We start from the raw sequence: 9,187 nt of genomic DNA on the forward strand, positions 1-9,187 counted from the left end.
CCAGTAAAAGAGAAAGTTCCCCAACCCCCAGGAACGACTTCCAGGGCTGGAAATGTAGCTCAGTTGGTAGAGTGCTTACCAAGCACGCTTAGAGCCTTGGGTTGGATTCCCAGCCTCACATGAACCTGGCATGGCGGTGCCTGCCGGTCCTGCCAGCGCTAGAGAAGTAGACGGAGTAGGGTCAGGAATTTAAGGCCATCCTTGGCTATACAACGAGCAGGAGGGCAGCTTGTGCTACCAGAGACTCTGTCTCAATCAAACAAACAAAAAGAAAAAGAATGTCTGAGAAGTGGAGTCTGGGCGTGGGGGTAGGAGACCAGAGAAGGCAAACCAGATCCAGGTAGGAATTTGGTGTTTGTCGATCTTTAAAGGGTCTCCTTAGCCCAGACTGGCCTTGAATTCTCGGGAACCAAGTATGAGAATGACCTTGAGCTTCTGAGCCTCTTGCTTCCACCCCCTGATTACTGGGGTGACAGGCCGGTGCCATGACACCTATTTGTACTACCACTGGAGATTCATCTCAGAGCCTCCTGGATGTTAGGCAAGGGCTAGTCCAGCTGAATGACAGCCCTAGCCCAGGCAGGAAACCTGAAAAGGAGGCTTTCTAGAGAGAGGATGGTCCCTCTAACACTTAGATAATAGGTAGCAGTGTTGGCCACAGAGCGGGGAAAGGGCTCTGTGAAAAAGAGATCACAAGGTGTGCAAGAGGCCCCCAGGTCTAACAGAGAATGAGACACTGTACGCATAGCTGTAGCACAGGACATGGGCAAAGGGTGAGCAAGCTGAAGAGGCCAGAATTTTGATGCGAATCCATCCTAAAGTCAGGGCACTGTTAAATAAGTCAACAGGATACTCAGAATTGTCCCTAACAATGGCCAGCTGAGCGGCAGTTCGCGTGGTGGTCTGAAGGGACACAGAAAGCTGACTGGGCACTGACTCAGTGGATCTGTCTTTAAGATGTAGGAGACTGAAGTGGAGGAGATGGAGGAGGCACACCAGGTTCCTTTAGAGGACAGAACTGACAGAGGGTGGGAAGAATTTGAGCTCACTTCAGGTTCTCACAATGATCAACGGAAGCCTTTGTGGGGATGAACAACTCAGGAGATGGGCAACAATATTTGAATGGCAATAGTCCCAAATAATCAAAAAACTAGGGGAAAATGATTGATGGTATCAGTTGATAATATCAGTGGTAATTTTTAAATTAGTATTTGATCATGGAAAACTAAACAATTAAATATGGTGAAATACCATGTAAATTTTTACAAAGAATTTTTCTCATTTTAATTTTTGAGACAGGGTCTTACTATGTAGTTCTGGCTATCCTGGAACTCACTATTTAAACCAGGCTGGTCGTGAACTCACATAGATCTGTCTGCCTTTGCCTCCCCAGTGTCCCAATTAAAGGAGTCCACTACACCTGGCAAATTTTTACAAAGACTCTATAGCACCACGGGAAATACTAATAAAGGGAAATTAAGTGAACACAGTAATACTTTAGAGGACTGGAGAGATGGATGAGGGGTGAAGAGGACCCAGGTTCAGTTCCCAGCAACCATATGGTGTTTACAACCATCTACAACTCCAGTTCCAAGATATCCCATGCTCTCTTCATACTTCTGCAAAAACACCGGGGTCCCATAAAGTGTGTGTGTGTGTGGGAGGGGGGTGTGGGGGTGTGTATGAACAGGCAACACTCATACATATAAAGTAAAATAAAACTAAAAATATTTAAAATAAATACTTTAGACTAGGAATACAGTTCAGTTGGTAGAATGTTTACCCAGCATGCACAAAGTCTTGGGATGGATCCCTAATACTTTGTAAATTGATGGGGTTATTGATTACAGCATTCAGGAGGCAGAAGCAGGAGGATCACAAGTTCAAAATCATCATTGACCATATAATGAATTTTAGGATCACCTGAGTTACATAAAACCCTTCCTCAAAAAGTTATTAATACTTTCATTATAACTATATCAAAGACAGTCTGTAAGTAGAATAAATGCTTGGAAGAATATATTCAAGTGTTTGCTATAGGAACTTTATTTCTGTTTGTGGCCAGAGACGATTCCTTCATTTGATTTTCTAGAGCTTCCAAATTTCCATATTAAATAAATATTACTTTGTAATGGAGAAAGGAACCTACTTTCCTTAGTTTTTCTACAAAAGTGCAAATACTCCTTTGACTTTAAAAGAGGTGATTTGGTGGAGGCACATGGTGCATTCCTGTAATCCCAACATTTGTGAGGCTGCAGCAGGAGGGTATTTTGAATACCAGCCTGGGATATATAGCAAAGCCCTGTCTCAAGGAAACAAAATTACCATTTAATGTAACAAAGTGGTAGAGCTCTTGCCTAATATGCTCAAGGATCTGGGCTCTATCTCCAGCACCACAAAACAATAACTTCATGAATAAATAAAAGTTAAAAATGGCCAGGTGTGATGGTGTTCGCTTTTAATCCTAGCAGAGGCAGAGGCAGGTGGATCTCTGTGAATCTAAGGCCAGCCTGATGGACAAAGCTGAGTTCCGGGCCAGTTAAGGCTGCATATGAGATCCTGTCTCAAATTAATATGTAAATTGATTGATTGATTAATTGATTGATTGATAATTTTAAAATAAGAACATAAAAATTTTAACTCTATCCAAAAAAAAAACCCTCTACCTGCATTTTCTCCCAGCATTATAGATTTGCATTAAATTCAAAACTGCAACAGTTTCTCAAGTATTGTTACATAAGTGACCTATAAACACACCAAAAACAAAATGTTTTCAAAGACTTTGAAAATGCCTGCATTTGGATATTTGTTTTCTCCTGTGTGGGAAAGAGGAAGCAGGAGAGCTTGTTCTCAGGAAATGACATCAAAGATGTTAGTTGATTCAGAGTACTGGCAAGACAAGTCCAGGCCTTTCCTCTAATGGGGTGATGGGTTAGACCAGGTGAGTAGGCTGCCAGGGCTGAGACAGAACCCTGACATGGCAGTCTTGGTGGTGAACAACCTGAATGAGAGTGTCACCCTCTGGGATGGTGTGTGTGTGTGTGTGTGTGTGTGTGTGTGTGTGTGTGTGTGTGTGTGTGTATTTACATGTGTTTTTATGCACATGAATGTGAGGCCAAAGGAGGGTGTCAGGGGCCCTCCTCCATCACTCTCTACCTTATTCCTTTGAGGCAGAGTCTCTCCCTTTATCTGGATTTCCTGTTTTGTTTTGTTTTTGTTTGTTTGTTTTAACTAGGCTAGTAACTAGCAAGCCCTAGCAATCCTCCAATCTCTGACCACCATCCCCCACCCACCCAAGTGCTGGGGTTATAGGCACTTATCTAGATACATGGTTGCTGGGATCCAAACTCAGGTCCTCATGATTACATAGCAAATGTTCCAACCATTGAGCCATCTCTAGCCCATGGACGGGCTTTTGATTCTGTATTCCATTTACTGGATAAAAAGAAACATTATATTCAAACCTGAGCATAAGATTTGTTTTAGAATGTGTTAGGAAAGGCAGCCTGGTGGTCATAGTGAGAGATACTGTTACAATAAATTAAAAGGAGAAAAAGAAAGGAAGGAAGGAAGGAAGGAAGAATGAAAGAAAGGGAGGGAGAGAGAGAGGGGTACAGAGTTTTCCTTAAGAATTTCCTTATTTGGAAGTGACTAAAGCAAGCCAAAGACTTTCCTCCATGCCAGGTGACTTAGGAAGTATTCTGTGCATACGCAACTGGCTAGGGAACCCATGAGGCAGATTCTACTGTGTCGTCAGAGTCATCTCACTTGGCAGATGATGAAACTGAGGTACAGTGAGGATGAGTCATTGATTCAAAGTCATGTGGCTGGTACAGGTAGAGCTGGGGTTTGACCCAGATAGTTGTCTACCTCACTTGTGGTGCTAACTGCTACACCATGGAGCTTCGAAAGATTGGAGATTATGGTTTCCTTGACTACATTAGCTTTTGTAGCAAACATCTGTACTATGTTCCTGCTGACCGGTGATTGCATAACAACCACAGAAGTAGCTTATGGAACTAGCAAAGGGCACCGAAGGGTGAACCAAGCAAGAACGGTTCATGCCTGTAATCCTAGCACTTGGGAGATCGAGGCCAGAAAAACAGGAGTTTAAGGTTATCTCCTGCTACCTATGGAGTTTGAGACGAACCTGGGCTACAGGAAAACCTGACTCTCAAAATACAACCAATAAAATGAAAAGGATTAAATCAGAAACATGAAAAAGACCAAATGACAGCAAATAAGGCAACACTGTATCCATACACTACTTCATCTGAGCATGACACTGATTAGTGACCGTTGGTGAGGAGAAAAGCTGTGCTTTTCCCTTCAACGGAAAAATGACCATGGCGTGGCAGGACCATCTGTGACACAGGTAGGAGAGGACCTAGGTTGGTAAGGCAAAAGCTCCTAAGAGAAGGACCATACTCGTGGGCTCTGAATTCGGCCTCAGAAATTCTTCAGGGAGCCACGTGGTTACTCAAGACTGTAGCCCCAGCACTTGGGGGACAGATGCAGAACTGCCACGGGTTTGATGTCAGTGTGGACCACAGAGTGAGACCCCAAAACCAAAATAAACAAATCTCCAACAATCTAAGCATCCTCTGGACTCATGCGTGAAGGGAGAAGAATAAAGTAAAATTCTGACACGAGCTTGCCTTCTTCTTCCCAGACCAGCACATCTCTTTAGACGCCTTCCATTGGTACCAAAACAACCCTAGGCATTCAGGGCAGAATTGAAAGAAAGAATGTAGGGGTGTTCCATACTTGAGCCCCACAGCTGGTCCCAGCCAAAGGTCTTCTGCTGTGGGATGTTCTGTATGTCCTGTGGGAGCCCTTCTTGGGTTCTTTGTGGCGTTACCCAGCAGGTCCGCATAGAGGATGATTAGGACCATGGGCCTGAGTGCAGGTGTCTGAGATGGTCTGCACTTGGCTGTGCTGGGGGATGGTCTGTATGTCAAGTTGTTCTGATTGATCAATAAATAAAACCTGATCGGCTGTGGCTAGGCAGGAAGGATAGGCGGGACTAACAGAGAGGAGAAATAAAAGGACAGGAAGGCAGAAGGACTGGCTGCAGCCGCCGCCATGACCAGCAGCATGTGAAGATGCCGGTAAGCCACCAGCCACGTGGCAAGGTATAGATTTATGGAAATGGACTCATTTAAGCTATAAGCACAGTTAGCAAGAAGCCTGCCACGGCCATACAGTTTGTAAGCAATATAAGTCTCTGTGTTTACTTGGTTGGGTCTGAGCGGCTGTGGGACTGGCGGGTGACAAAGATTTGTCCTGACTGTGGGCAAGGCAGAAAACTCTAGCAACAGTCTTCTGCTGTTCAGACAACAGCACTTTTTGGGGGGTGAGGGATGTTGTTTCAAGACAGAGTTTCCCTGGCTGTCCTGGAACTCTCCTTGTAGACCAGGCCAGCCTTGAACTCACAGAGATCCACATGCTTCTGCCTCCTGATTGCTGGGATTAAAGGTGTGCACCACCACTGCCTGAAGACTTTTTTTTTCTTTTATGACGTAAGAAAGGGTTTAACTGTCTGCAGCAGAGAGCACCCTCACTGGCATACTTGCTTACTTGCCCCCCCAAATGATCACCAAGCCCAGTCATTCTTCCTCATGTTGCAAACCCCATGCCCATCTCACCACTACCAACCCTGATCAAGCCTCCAAGTAGACTTAACTCCATCTGAGTTACTGGGAGTTACCTCAGCTTCCCAAATGTCTTGGTTCTTTGCAATGGGCCTGACAACAACGGGAGAAAAATCACATGGCAGGTGGAGGTTGTGACGGAGACAAGAACCTCTTCTATTGTTGGTAAGCCACGCATAACATCAACCTCAGACTACCCGGGAAGACAGAAGGCACAGCTTTCCACTCTGAGCTCCTCCAGCCTGGTGATGCTTGCAGTGAGTGGACTGCTGATATCACCTAATGGTGGTTATGTCACACCACACAGATTCTTATGATATGGTCCATGTATTTCTGCTGACATGGCAGTAATCCCAAATAACAACAGCCACAGTCAAGTCCAAGCTTATTCTTGGCAGTCTTTGGACCAGGCAGTAGGCTTTCTGCCCCCCTCCCCGAGTAGAATTCTCCACCTACTCAGTAAGCTGCATCAAGTCAAATTGAAGAAGTATAACGACAGGTTTATGTGAGCAACGCAACTTCCGGGTTGGCACTCCAGTCCCAGAATTCGAGGCCAGAGAAGCCGTGCCCACAAATGAAAGCAGGGAGAATTTACAGGTTGTAGGGGAGGGACGGGTGCTGATGTGTCCACCACAAGCTGAGTTTGTGACCAAGTGTGGTCAAGAGCACTTAGGCGAGGACTTGGGCCACTGGCCACAACAAGGGAGGAAGTTGCAAGAGTCACCAACTGGGCTCCTGGGTGCCTTTTCTTTGTTGGAGACTCTCTGAGAGGGTGGGATTTGGAGAGGGAGACAGCAATGGGGCTTTCTGGACCATGCAGGAGTGAGCTGGAGACTCCAACCCAACACCTGGACTAGCCTTTCTGATCTGGCTTGACCTGGATATGCCCAGGCTACCCTTCCAGGAAAGGCAGTGTTTTCTGTCAGTCCCAATTTTAGTTTGCCTGAATACCTGACCTCTGCTCTGCTCTAGGAATATGCTACTCCTTAAAAATGGTAGACAGTGGGCATATCTTGATGTCGGCATCTCTGTATTGAGCATATTAGTGACATTCCAACGATATTGATGGTGGTTGAGATGGCACAGGTCTGTGATTCTAGCATTCAGGAGACTGAGGCAGGAGGATTGAGATTTTAAGGACAGTCTGGGATACAGAAGAGACCCTGTCTCAAAACATATATGTATATGATTCAAGGAAGGATCCAGTGTGGGAATCCAGCTGGGAGACTGGCTCCCACATTTCACCCCAAGGTGCTCTTGAGGAGTGAGGGATGAGAGATATTAGATAGAAGAATAGAAAGGAGAGAGAAAGATAGAAACACCAGATAGCCTCAAGAGGGCCTGGGTCATTATTCACCAGCCCCTTTTAGTCTCTCTAAAGGCCTTTTTATACGAATGCCAATGGGTGAAGCAAAGACCTCCCCTAGCTCAGCCAAGTACAGACCCTTCCAAATACTGGTAACCACACACATGGCCAAGCAATCCTCTGATGCAGCCCTGCTGGGTAAAGCAAGCTCAGATCTCACTAGCAAACCTTTGTGGACCTCTACCATCCAGGGGCTAGAGAGCTGATGTATGGCAGAAGGAGCCAGCCAAAGAAGCCTGAAAACATGGAATTGACTGAAAGCTGCATTTGTCATGATTGGTTTTTAATTTCAAGAACTCTATTTTAAGTCTAGCCACAGACTTTACATATGTAATAACACAAGAGTAGAGTGATTGAAAAGCCGGGTGTGGTGGTACAGACCTTAATCCTAGAAGTCTGGAGGCAGAGGTTGGCAGATTTCTGTGAGTTTGAGACCAGCTTGGTCTACATAGTGAGTTCCAGACCAGCTAAAGATCCAAATGAGACCCTGCCTCAAATTTTTTTTGAAATAGTTTTGAACAAAAAACAAAAACAAATATGGTAATTTTAAGGTTGCAAAACCCTCCCACCAGAACAAATTTTTAAAAATCACTTTTCCTAAGTGTGTCAGTATGATAAGTGTATTCAGTGACTAGTCACGTCTGATTCCTGTGGCACTAATGGTCAGTAGAATTAAAAAGTAAGCCCAACTTCCACAGTCATTGCCTCAAAGGTGCTAACATAAGTTGGGTTGTTTGGGGATACAAAAAACATTGTTCTTGTTACCTGAGTCCACAAAGAGCTGAATTCCAGCGTCTAGTATGAGAAAGGAAAAAACTATAACAGAGTTAAAACCAGAAAAAAGTTAGGTTTCTGTCGCTCATGTATCTTTTTGCCTATATTTTGTCCTTCCTCACCACGTGATAGGACCCCCTCTTGGTCTCCTTTCTTGGGGTGGGGGTGGGGCAGCCCCAAAACAGTTTGACCACACAGCTGCCATGACAGGCCTAGAGGCCCAGACACAGCTTCTGGCAGGCAACACCTGGACCCAGGAAAAGCCCTAAGCTGACCCCACCCAGTGGGGCCTGCATCTAAGATATTCCAAACATTCCCTATACCCCAGACAAATGTCAGCCAATCAGGGTCCTGTACCCTGGAAATCCCCTCACCCCAACCTCTGCTATGATAAAAATCCCACCTTACCTGAGCTCTGGGCTCTCTGCCCTCACCACTTCTTCGGACAGAGAGTCCAAGCGCTGAGCTTGACAATAAAGTCTCTTTGCTTTGGCATACGGGATTTGGTCTCCATGGTGGTCTTTTGCCCACCCCACCCCAGCAATCTGAGCATAACACCAGTCACCAAGAGAGCAGATCTCCCTGCTGAACGCTTTAAGATCTTCCTTGCTGTAGCCAAGGCTTGGTGCCCTGCCTGTGAGGGGCTATCCTCTGTTCCTCCCTCTCTCTTCCCTTCCTTCACTGCTCATTAGGAACAATGGCCCATGTGTACAGTCTGCCCCATGTGTCCAATATCAGCTAGAAGCAGGGAGTAGGAGAACAGGAAATATAATTGTGTAGATAAGCAGGTGCTGGGAATGGAAAATTCATCCCAGCACCAGGGAAGCAGAGACAGGCAGATCTCTGTGAGTTTGAGGCCAGTTTGGTCTACATAGCAAGTGCCAGGCCAATGAAGCTATATAGTGAGACTCTGTCTCAAAAGTAAAAACAAAACAAAAACAGGATGGAAGAGGCAGAGTGAGAAAACCTGGCTTTTTGGCATATCTGTGCCTAACCGTGTGAGTTGGGACAAACCTCAACATCTGACCATGGTGTCTTCTGCTCTAATACAAGACTGATAGTGGCCTGGATGGGTTCAGGTCCAGCCTCTTTTCTTCCTTAACCCCCTTCCCCCAGCTCTGTTCCTTGAGGAGGGAGGGAGGAGTGAATCTGTGGCTGCTTAGTGGGCCAGGTGATGAGTTATGCAATCTCACCCTCAGGAGAAGTACGGCCTTTTTCACCAGCTTCTCGAAGCCAGTAACTCAACATGAGTCCTGGCCTACTGCTCTCTTCCAGAGTGAAATAAGCCTGACCTGAGCTAGATGCAGACCGGAAGCCCTCCCCTTGCCTCTTCTTCGCTTATCTTTCTGTCGGTACTTTGGTCACCTTCTCCGTGGACTCAGAGCACAAGAAC

This window comes from Peromyscus maniculatus, chromosome 2 (assembly GCF_049852395.1).
Source record: "Peromyscus maniculatus bairdii isolate BWxNUB_F1_BW_parent chromosome 2, HU_Pman_BW_mat_3.1, whole genome shotgun sequence".
Classification (NCBI taxonomy): domain Eukaryota; kingdom Metazoa; phylum Chordata; class Mammalia; order Rodentia; family Cricetidae; genus Peromyscus; species Peromyscus maniculatus.